The following is an 8,768-nucleotide window of genomic DNA, read 5'->3' on the forward strand; positions in this document are numbered from 1 at the left end:
TCGCTCATCCCACAGCCATGTCAGCCGACTCTCCCATATACACGGGCGCTCGCTCATCCCACAGCCATGTCAGCCGACTCTCCCATATACACGGGTGCTCGCTCATCCCAGCCGACTCTCCCATATACACGGGCGCTCGCTCATCTCACAGCCATGTCAGCCGACTCTCCCATACACATGGGCGCTCCCTCATCCCACAGCCATGTCAGCGGACTCTCCCATACACACAGGCACTCGCTCATCCCACAGCCATGTCAGCCGACTCTCCCATATACACGGGCGCTCGCTCATCTCACAGCCATGTCAGCCGACTCTCCCATACACACGGGCGCTCGCTCATCTCACAGCCATGTCAGCAGACTCTCCCATATACACGGGCGCTCCCTCATCCCACAGCCATGTCAGCCGACTCTCCCATATACACGGGAGCTCGCTCATCCCACAGCCATGTCAGCCGACTCTCCCATACACACGGGCACTAGATCATCTCACAGCCATGTCAGCCGACTCTCCCATACACACGAGTGCTCATCCCACAGCCATGTCAGCAGACTCCCATACACACGGGCACTCCCTCATCCCACAGCCATGTCAGTCGACTCTCCCATACACACGGGCGCTCCCTCATCCCACAGCCATGTCAGCCGACTCTCCCATATACACGAGCGCTCGCTCATCCCGCGGATTTAGTGCAGTTTTTGTGCGGATTTCACCTGCGTTTTTACACCTGCGGATTCCTATTAAGGAATAGGTGTAAAACGCTGTGGAATCCAGACAAAGAATTGACATGCTGCGGAAAATAAACTGCAGCGTTTCCGAGCGGAAATTTTCCGCAGCATGTGCACTGCGGATTTGGTTTTCCATAGGTTTACATGGTACTGTACAAAGTATGGAAAACTGCTGCGGATCCGCAGGGCCAAATCCGCTGCGGAGTCGCAGCCAAATCTGCAACGTGTGCATATACCCTAAGGAGACTTCTAAGCCAAGCATGGCCAATAAGCCTCCTTACACTCGCATGTCGATCTCCACAAAGAGAAACTTCATCCCTTAGAACTACTGAGGATAAAAAGTTTGAAAAGTCAGAGCTAGCAGGGAATGTTTCTCAATAGTAACGATGTATAAAAGTTGTTTCTGATAAGTGTCTGTCTAGAGAGATTCTATATAATGGGTTAAATATAAGCTGCACCCTAGCAATTACTCCTAACATCATTACCGCCACCGCATAAAAGCCAGGCTCATCTGATAATTACACTTAACACTGCTCACCATTTAATCCCAGAATCTGACGAAGGCTTGCCTGGGACAAGTGTGGTTTTTGCAGAGTCTTGCTTACAGATGCCATTTAACCATTGAGAACAAGCTTTCACTAGGTCCCTATAAAAAGCTGTGTAAGTGACCTATGCGCCAGGAGTAGGATCATCAACAACACGTTGCCACTTCTGCATTTTTCACCCACTCCTGATTTTGGCTTACAAATACCGTACTTATGTAAAATACTGACCAAATGCTTAACATAGCCTAAAGGTCACATACGCTTTAGGTCAAAACTTAAGTTGTTAGTTTTTTGTTTTTTTTTCTACCAATTTAGTTAAAAAAAAACAAGGCAACAACAAATATGGCTCCATTATTTCTCTAGCAGGAGTCGTGACCTGGTTTTCCAAAACTCCCCAGTAACGAATCTTAAAAATTAAACGAGTGGTCTTGAGGGAAAAATAATTGTGCTCAAGCATCAAAGCGCAATAGAAAGCATATAAAAAATATATACTTAAAAAAAACAACGAAAAAAAAACATTGGGTTGGATGAAAGCCCCGACGGGACCAACAAACGAATAACAAAACAGTGTGAAAGCTCCATGAGACACTACTGATGTAGGAGAGGAGGAAGTAATACACATTGTCCAGGATTACATGTTCAGTGGGTTGAGGTCCAAGAAGTAACAGAAGTGTCCTATACATGAGAATATACAGAACGTAATTCTAGAGGAATCCCTAAAATTGACATGCAAGTGACTAAGGCAGTGAAGAAAACTTAGAAAGAAGGAATATAAACCAGCTCACCCGTGATGCATAAACCAATCTTCGGGAGCACGGCCCTGCTGTGTCCAAGCGTATAAAGTCCAAAAAAGAAGAGAATGTCCAGCTCCATTGAATCCATAAAAAAAGAGTTTTCTTTATTCACAAACTTTAAACATAGAGGATGCAGACTTCAGCACGAACCATGATGAAGGTCATAATTAAGGAAGCTAAGTCTCCAGAAACACGTTGAGAGTCTTACCCATATGGTTCGTGCTGAAGTCTGCATCCTCTATGTTTAAAGTTTGTGAATAAAAAAAACTTTATGGATTCGGTGGAGCTGGACATTCTCTTCTTTAGTGAAGAAAACTACCCTTCCATTCATTTGAAAATATGAACTGAAAAACCAAAATCCTAAAACAATATTGGGAAGCCTCTGTGGCTAAATTAAAAACCTAACGTAGTATCTACATGTTTGGCCACATCTAAGTTCACGGGATTGGGCGACTGCAAGACCAAAAAAAAAAAATCTTAAGATGGACCTTGTGGCTGCAAATGTGGACTGACGAGGTTATCTGCAAATCTAAAACTTTGTTCCTCTCTATTCCATGGTGCATAGGTTTTCAATCCAGCCATGAAAGAATGACTGGAGAAGACTACTGATAAGAAGGCCAGCCCAAGTTTCCTAAGGGTTTGTTCCCATGGTCAGTAAACACTGCGGGTTGGACGCTGAGCACATCCGCAGGGTCCAACCCGCAGAAGCCAGATGTTATAGCATAGTGGATGGGATTTCATCTCCACTATGCATTCAGAGACGTCCCCGGCATCCCTGCAGAGACGGACATGCGGCACCTCTTTCCAGACCGCAGCATACGGTATCTATTTATGTTGTGGAGACACTCAGTCTCCACAGCATTAATTACCCATAGACTATCATTAGATGCGGTAAAACTGCATTATCTTTATAGTCACATGCGTATTAAGTGCAAAAATGCAGCTTACTACGCATGTGAACTAATTTAAATAATGTCTTACCTTGTGACACAGCTGAAACTTTGCGTCCACTGCAGGTCTCGCGATGAGCTGAGGTGCACGTGGCTGCCGGGGTTATCTCCGGTCACTTGCCAAGTTCTCACAGTTAGCTGATCGTGAGAACTGCAGTTCAGGTGACCGCCGGAGACCACGTTATCTTCCGGGGTCATCTACAAGCTCCGCTGTGTCTGGATGTCATTATGCCACCATCCAGCCTGCCACCGTTTAGCCTGACATCCAGATGTAGCAGAGCTGGACTCGCTGTGGGACATTATGGATTATCTTCTCGGCGGACAGGTATGGTATACTGTTGCTTTTTTTTTTTTTCCCCCCCCACAGGAGCTCGAGGGCTTCGGGGAATTAGGCGTTTCAGTAAGTATGGTTTAATTTACAATATGGAAGATGAAAGGAGTCTGTGTCTTTATTTCATTAAAGGACTTTATTCTGGCTGTGTCTTTATTTACCATATAACTATAGAATTATAGTAATGGTTAGGGTGTCTTATAGTCTTATAGACACCTCACCATTACTAAGCCGTGGGCTTGATGTCACCTGACAATACAAAGGGGACATCAACCCCACAATTACCCCGCTTGCCACTGCTACAGGGCAAGTGGGAAGAGCCGGGTAAAGTGCCACAATTGGCACATTGTGGGTTGTTATTTTTAGGCTGGTGAGGGCCAAAATCCATGGGCCTCGCCAGCCTGAGAATACCAGCCGCAGCTGTCTGCTTTTTCCTTGGCTGGCTAACAAATATAGAGGGGCCCTAAATATTTTTTTTTTGGAGGGGATCCCACTATTTTTGCTAATCATCCAAGGTAAGCAGACTGCTGTAACCTGGTATTATCAGGCTGGTAAGGTTCATGGATATTGGATCCTTACCAGCCTGAAATACCAGTCCCAGTAGCCTGCTTTACTCTGGCTGGTTAAATATAGGGGGACCCCACGCCATTTTTTTAAAAAAATTATTATTTATTTATTAAAGAGGGGGGCCTCCGTGCTTTCCTCCACTTCCTGTGTCTGCATGTCCGGCTGTGCCACAAGATTCACCATTATGTAAATTAGTTCACACGCGTAGTAAGCTGCGTTCCCGCACTTAATGCTCATGTGACTAGGAAGATAATGCTGTTTTACCGCATCTAATGATAGTGAATGGGTAATTTACACAGCAGAGAATGAGCATCTCCACTACATAAATTGACATGCTGCAGTCTGGAAAGACGCTGCGCATGTCCGTCTCCGCAAGTGATCAGAAGGGCGTCAGTGCATGCAGAGTGGACATGGGATTTCATGAAATCCCATCCACTATGCTGTAACATCTGGCCGCTGTGGGTTGGACACTGCAGATGAACGTAGCGTCCAACACACAGCGTTTACGGAGCGTGGGAACATACCCCAATATATCTGCAAACAGGAAATCACTTTTTTCCCTTCCAAGAAGCCAACTTTCAATTAGCATTATTTCAAGTGACAAAAAAAACACATGCAATGAAAAAAACGCATCAAAAACACAGGTGACCTACCAGTAAACTCAGGTGCAGATTTCACCTGCATCAATTCCTAAGCAAATACTGAGCCAATCCTGAATGTGGGAACATACCCTAAAAGAAAAAAAAAAAAAAAAAAAAGTTTTCCTCGTCCCCAATAAAGCAGACCACCTCATTATAGGTATAAAGGGAAGAGGAGAAGTTGGAGCCACCCTAAGGCCCCTTCACACGTGTGTGTAGAAAACACGTAGAGTAGGTGGATAAAGCGGTAAGGGGTCTGTATTTTACCATCAGTGTACTTCCAGTATGGATAAAGGAGGAACTAAACTACAAAGCTTCTCCTATACGTGCAATGTTAAACACGTAAGGCACATGTATGCCATCCACGCGCTGTGTGGTTTACATGGACCCATACACTTTTATTGGCCCTGGTCATTCGTGCTGCTGGAAACACAGACACGTCTCCGAGTGTTGAGCACAGACACCATTACTTCAGATGGTTAATCAACGCAGTCTGACATATCTGTCTACAAGGAAGATTTTTGGGGGAAATCCTCTAGATTCTAATAAACTTCTCTTACAAATAAAGATAACTTTAAAGAGAAAAGAAAAAACCTTCATCCCCTAAACAAACAATGGCATCGTTACAATTCGCCTCATCCATCACTGGCTCCATAAAGGCATGTGCTCAGGAAATGCCTTAGGCTCAAACACACGGGGCCTCTTATGTCCCTCAGCTTTTCCTGTTGGATTGATCTACCTTGTCTCCAGACAAGAAAATCTTCCTCTCCAGTCATCAACGATCTTCGCCTCTGGTGGTTAAAGAAATAACTTAAAAGGAATACGTTGGCAACAGTTCTGTCAATAAGTGCCATAAAGATGGTGAGGTGCTACTATAGTCACTCTTATTTCCTTCAAAGTCTGTACTTGGTCCTAGACAGAAGGCCAACAGTTATCAAATTTCCAAACCTCATGGAACACCAACCTCAGGACTCAGGTCAGACAGACTTCACTCAATGTGACTACAGTGGCTCATGAGACCAGGGCTGTGGAGTCGTAGCCCATTTTGGTGGAGTCGTGTCATGGAAATTGAGGAGTCGGAGGTTTGGCTTACCGACTCCACAACAGGGTTGAAAAAGCCAGAAGAATCTTGGAATTTGTGAGCCAAAATGTTTTCCTGGATGGAAACACATCCTTTCGCTCTACACATCACCTAAAAGGATCATCCAACAAACATATCGACATTCTGAGCTGGAAAGACTCTGGATGATTGTGTTTTAAGTAGTCAGTCTCCCGCTTAACTAGAAGATTGAGGCATCCAGATGTAGACACATCTGCCTCAAAAGAACACAAAGCCACCACTCTTCTTCACCCCGAAGCCCCAGAGGAGATGTTCTAGCTAATCTCTTGAAATTCAAACTGGTCTATGCATTTCCTATTCCTCTGCTTCCAAGAATTTTACAGAAGGTCCATCAGAAAAGCTTAAGAGCATTCTAACTGAAGCTCTGTGGCCACAAAGGAGCTGCTTCATACAGCCGAACAAGATTAATTTAGAAGAACTATTTATTTTTCCAATCAGCCCAGATCTCCTTCAACAGGGACCCATTTTCTATCTGCAGTCAGAAAACTTACGTCCTACAGCTTACGGTAGCTTCTGAAAGCTAAAATGTCTCTGTGTCCATCATCCTTACTTTACAGTAAGGTAGAAAGTTACAAATAATAAATTAAATTCTTGACAACTTTTGCATCCTGATGTGGCGATCCTACACATTACATCTCCAAAATCCTGGATTTTCTCTAAAACACGTAGGAGAAAACATCTCACAAGTCCATACGATGATGAGGAGCTTGGAAATCATGGCGGAATACAAAGGTAATGACAGCAGACAGATGTCCATTTCCTAGGGTCTGTGGTCTGTTGGGAAGGTACCCACTGTTCTTAAAGGAATAACCATTTTTGTCAAGCTACTATATATTCTAAACTTGGACATCATCTTAGCTGCATTCTTAGTAGCCATCCCAACAGCAAAAAGCGAGAAATCCAGGCGTTCTCTACTAGACAACCCTACCTAAACAGTCTCTTTTGATGACCAGATTATTCTTCAAACTGGTAAGTGGCTTCAGAGTTCAATCTCAGGCATTTATTCTGGGGTTTGTTTGTTTTTTTGCTGTTTTTTTTTTCGCCAGAAACTGACAAAAAAAAAAAAGAATTCCTTCTTTACATGTTCCCAGAATCATTATCAGCTGACTTGAGAGAACCAATTCCTGGGGAGAAAATAAAAAAATCTCTTTGTCCAATATGGTGGACCCAATAATGGCAAGATAGTGTCTAAAATTACTATTGCCACCGGTATTACGAGTAGCAATCTTCTCAGTTGCCCAAGTCAAAAGCCATCTCCACTAGAGAAACTAATGGTGGCTCATTCCGTCAAAGCCCCAGCTGTCACCTGTGACCCGTGCTGTCAGGATTGTCCAGTGCCAGCATCAGGAGGGTGGGAAAAACTCTGCTGTAACTGAACAGATCCCGAAACTCCATCCACAGAACAACCCCGAAAACATTTAGCTCGGTCCTACACATGGACCTGGAATCCAAAAGATACATCACATCCATAACAAAGCGTGCCCCTAGCCAGCTGGGCTGTGGATGCCCGAGGGCCACATAGGGGCTGTCTGATGTTAGAGGTACACAACATAAGACGTCTCTCCTGAGAACACCATGTGCGGGCCAGTCCATCCATACTGAGCTCTCCCAAAACCACTGCCAAGATCCACTAGTGATAGTCACCAACGTGCCCCTCTACAGTATTCAAAGCAGCCTTTGCCCCAGCAGTCACATCACAAAGGAGGCCAATCACCCAAAACACAAGGCAAAACTGGAGTAGCTCTATGCACTATGCTATGGAGTAGAAGAGGCGACAAACTCATTATTGGGAATCCGTCAGCAGTTTATTGACATGTAATCCAAGGACAGCGTACTGTAGGGGTTAAAACACACAATTCAATGATGATACATCACTGGAATCAGGGCCTCTGCCCCAACCAACATCATGCTGCTCTCAGATGAAACCTGCCACAGATTCCCACGCGGCGTCATACAGTCAGCACGTCCTCTGAGACGCGTGGAGTGACACAGACTGGAGTAACAGTTATGGCACTACAAGCCCCAGCAGTGACCCCCGACCCCAGCTGCACCTATCTCATCACAACTGTGTTCATATTGGAGGGAACGGGCACCCGGAGAGGAGGGCAGCCACCCCAGCTCCTGCTGGACTACAAGTCCCAGCAACACCCAGTGCAGCAGGTCTGCACACAAGAGCTGGCCGTGCACCATGCAGGCAGGTCAGGGGAGGATGCCATGCAGTGTGGCAGTGCCCCGCAGGCGCACAGCGAGACACTGCCACCACCTGGTCAGCAGAGGCACACACAGATGCTGTGCCCACCATTGCCCCTGGTCGCCAGCCCGTGCAGCCCCGTATGTATTACCTGCCATCACCGGCTCCCGATGGCGACTCCCCGCAGTGGCCCGTAACCCCGAGCTTTGTCTGTCGGCGGCGGCACTGCCAGGGGAGAGGAGCGGACCGCACCACACACAGCAGAGCGCCACTGACAGTTCAGAGTTAACCACGCCTCCTTACGTCATTACGTAGACGCCGTGCTCTGGCGTGAAGCTGCGATGCGTGACGCGCTGCCAGCACCTGCTGTCACTTCCTGCTCAGCGGCCGCCCGCCCGCCACGTGCTGGAGCTGCTCACACGGGATGTCAGTCAGTGCAGCTCAGTAATGGCCGTCCCTGGGGTCACTGCTGGGGTCACTGCTGGGGTCACTGCTGGGGTCACTGCTGGGGTCACTGCTGGGGTCACTGCTGGGGTCATGCAGTCATCACATCAGGGGATAATGGAGGGATTTCCCACGGATGTTTTTCTTTGCACCCACTTATAAGAGGACGTCACCTGCCTAGAGCCCTGCCTGGTGTAGAGCGCACACCGCCTTAGGAACATACAGAACCAGGCTCCCCCAGACCCCACAGATTAGCGGGAGACCATCTAAAGGAGGTGGGCACGGGATGGCACCGAGGACATGGAGGGGTCTGGTAATGTCGCCTCCCTTCACTAGCACAAGTCTATGGAGGCACCCAGCTGGGGGGACGGGGTCCTATAGGCCGCCATGCTACATGTTATTATGTCGAATTCTACCTTTATATAGATGGAAAACAAGAAATGAAGCGGCAGAACCGTAA

The 8,768-nt window shown here is 46.7% G+C and overlaps 1 protein-coding gene across 1 annotated transcript in view; it reads right to left on the bottom strand.

Moving 5' to 3' along the window:
* Window positions 1-8,281, bottom strand: part of SLC23A2 (solute carrier family 23 member 2) — a 128,513-nt gene extending 120,232 nt beyond the window's left edge. Inside the window, exon 1 of the mRNA XM_077263036.1 lies at window positions 8,016-8,281. The gene's annotated coding sequence lies outside the window, so the exon portion shown is untranslated. The remainder of the gene's footprint in view (window positions 1-8,015) is intronic.
* Between the last annotated feature and the right edge of the window lie 487 nt (window positions 8,282-8,768).

Source organism: Ranitomeya variabilis, chromosome 5 (assembly GCF_051348905.1).
Source record: "Ranitomeya variabilis isolate aRanVar5 chromosome 5, aRanVar5.hap1, whole genome shotgun sequence".
Classification (NCBI taxonomy): domain Eukaryota; kingdom Metazoa; phylum Chordata; class Amphibia; order Anura; family Dendrobatidae; genus Ranitomeya; species Ranitomeya variabilis.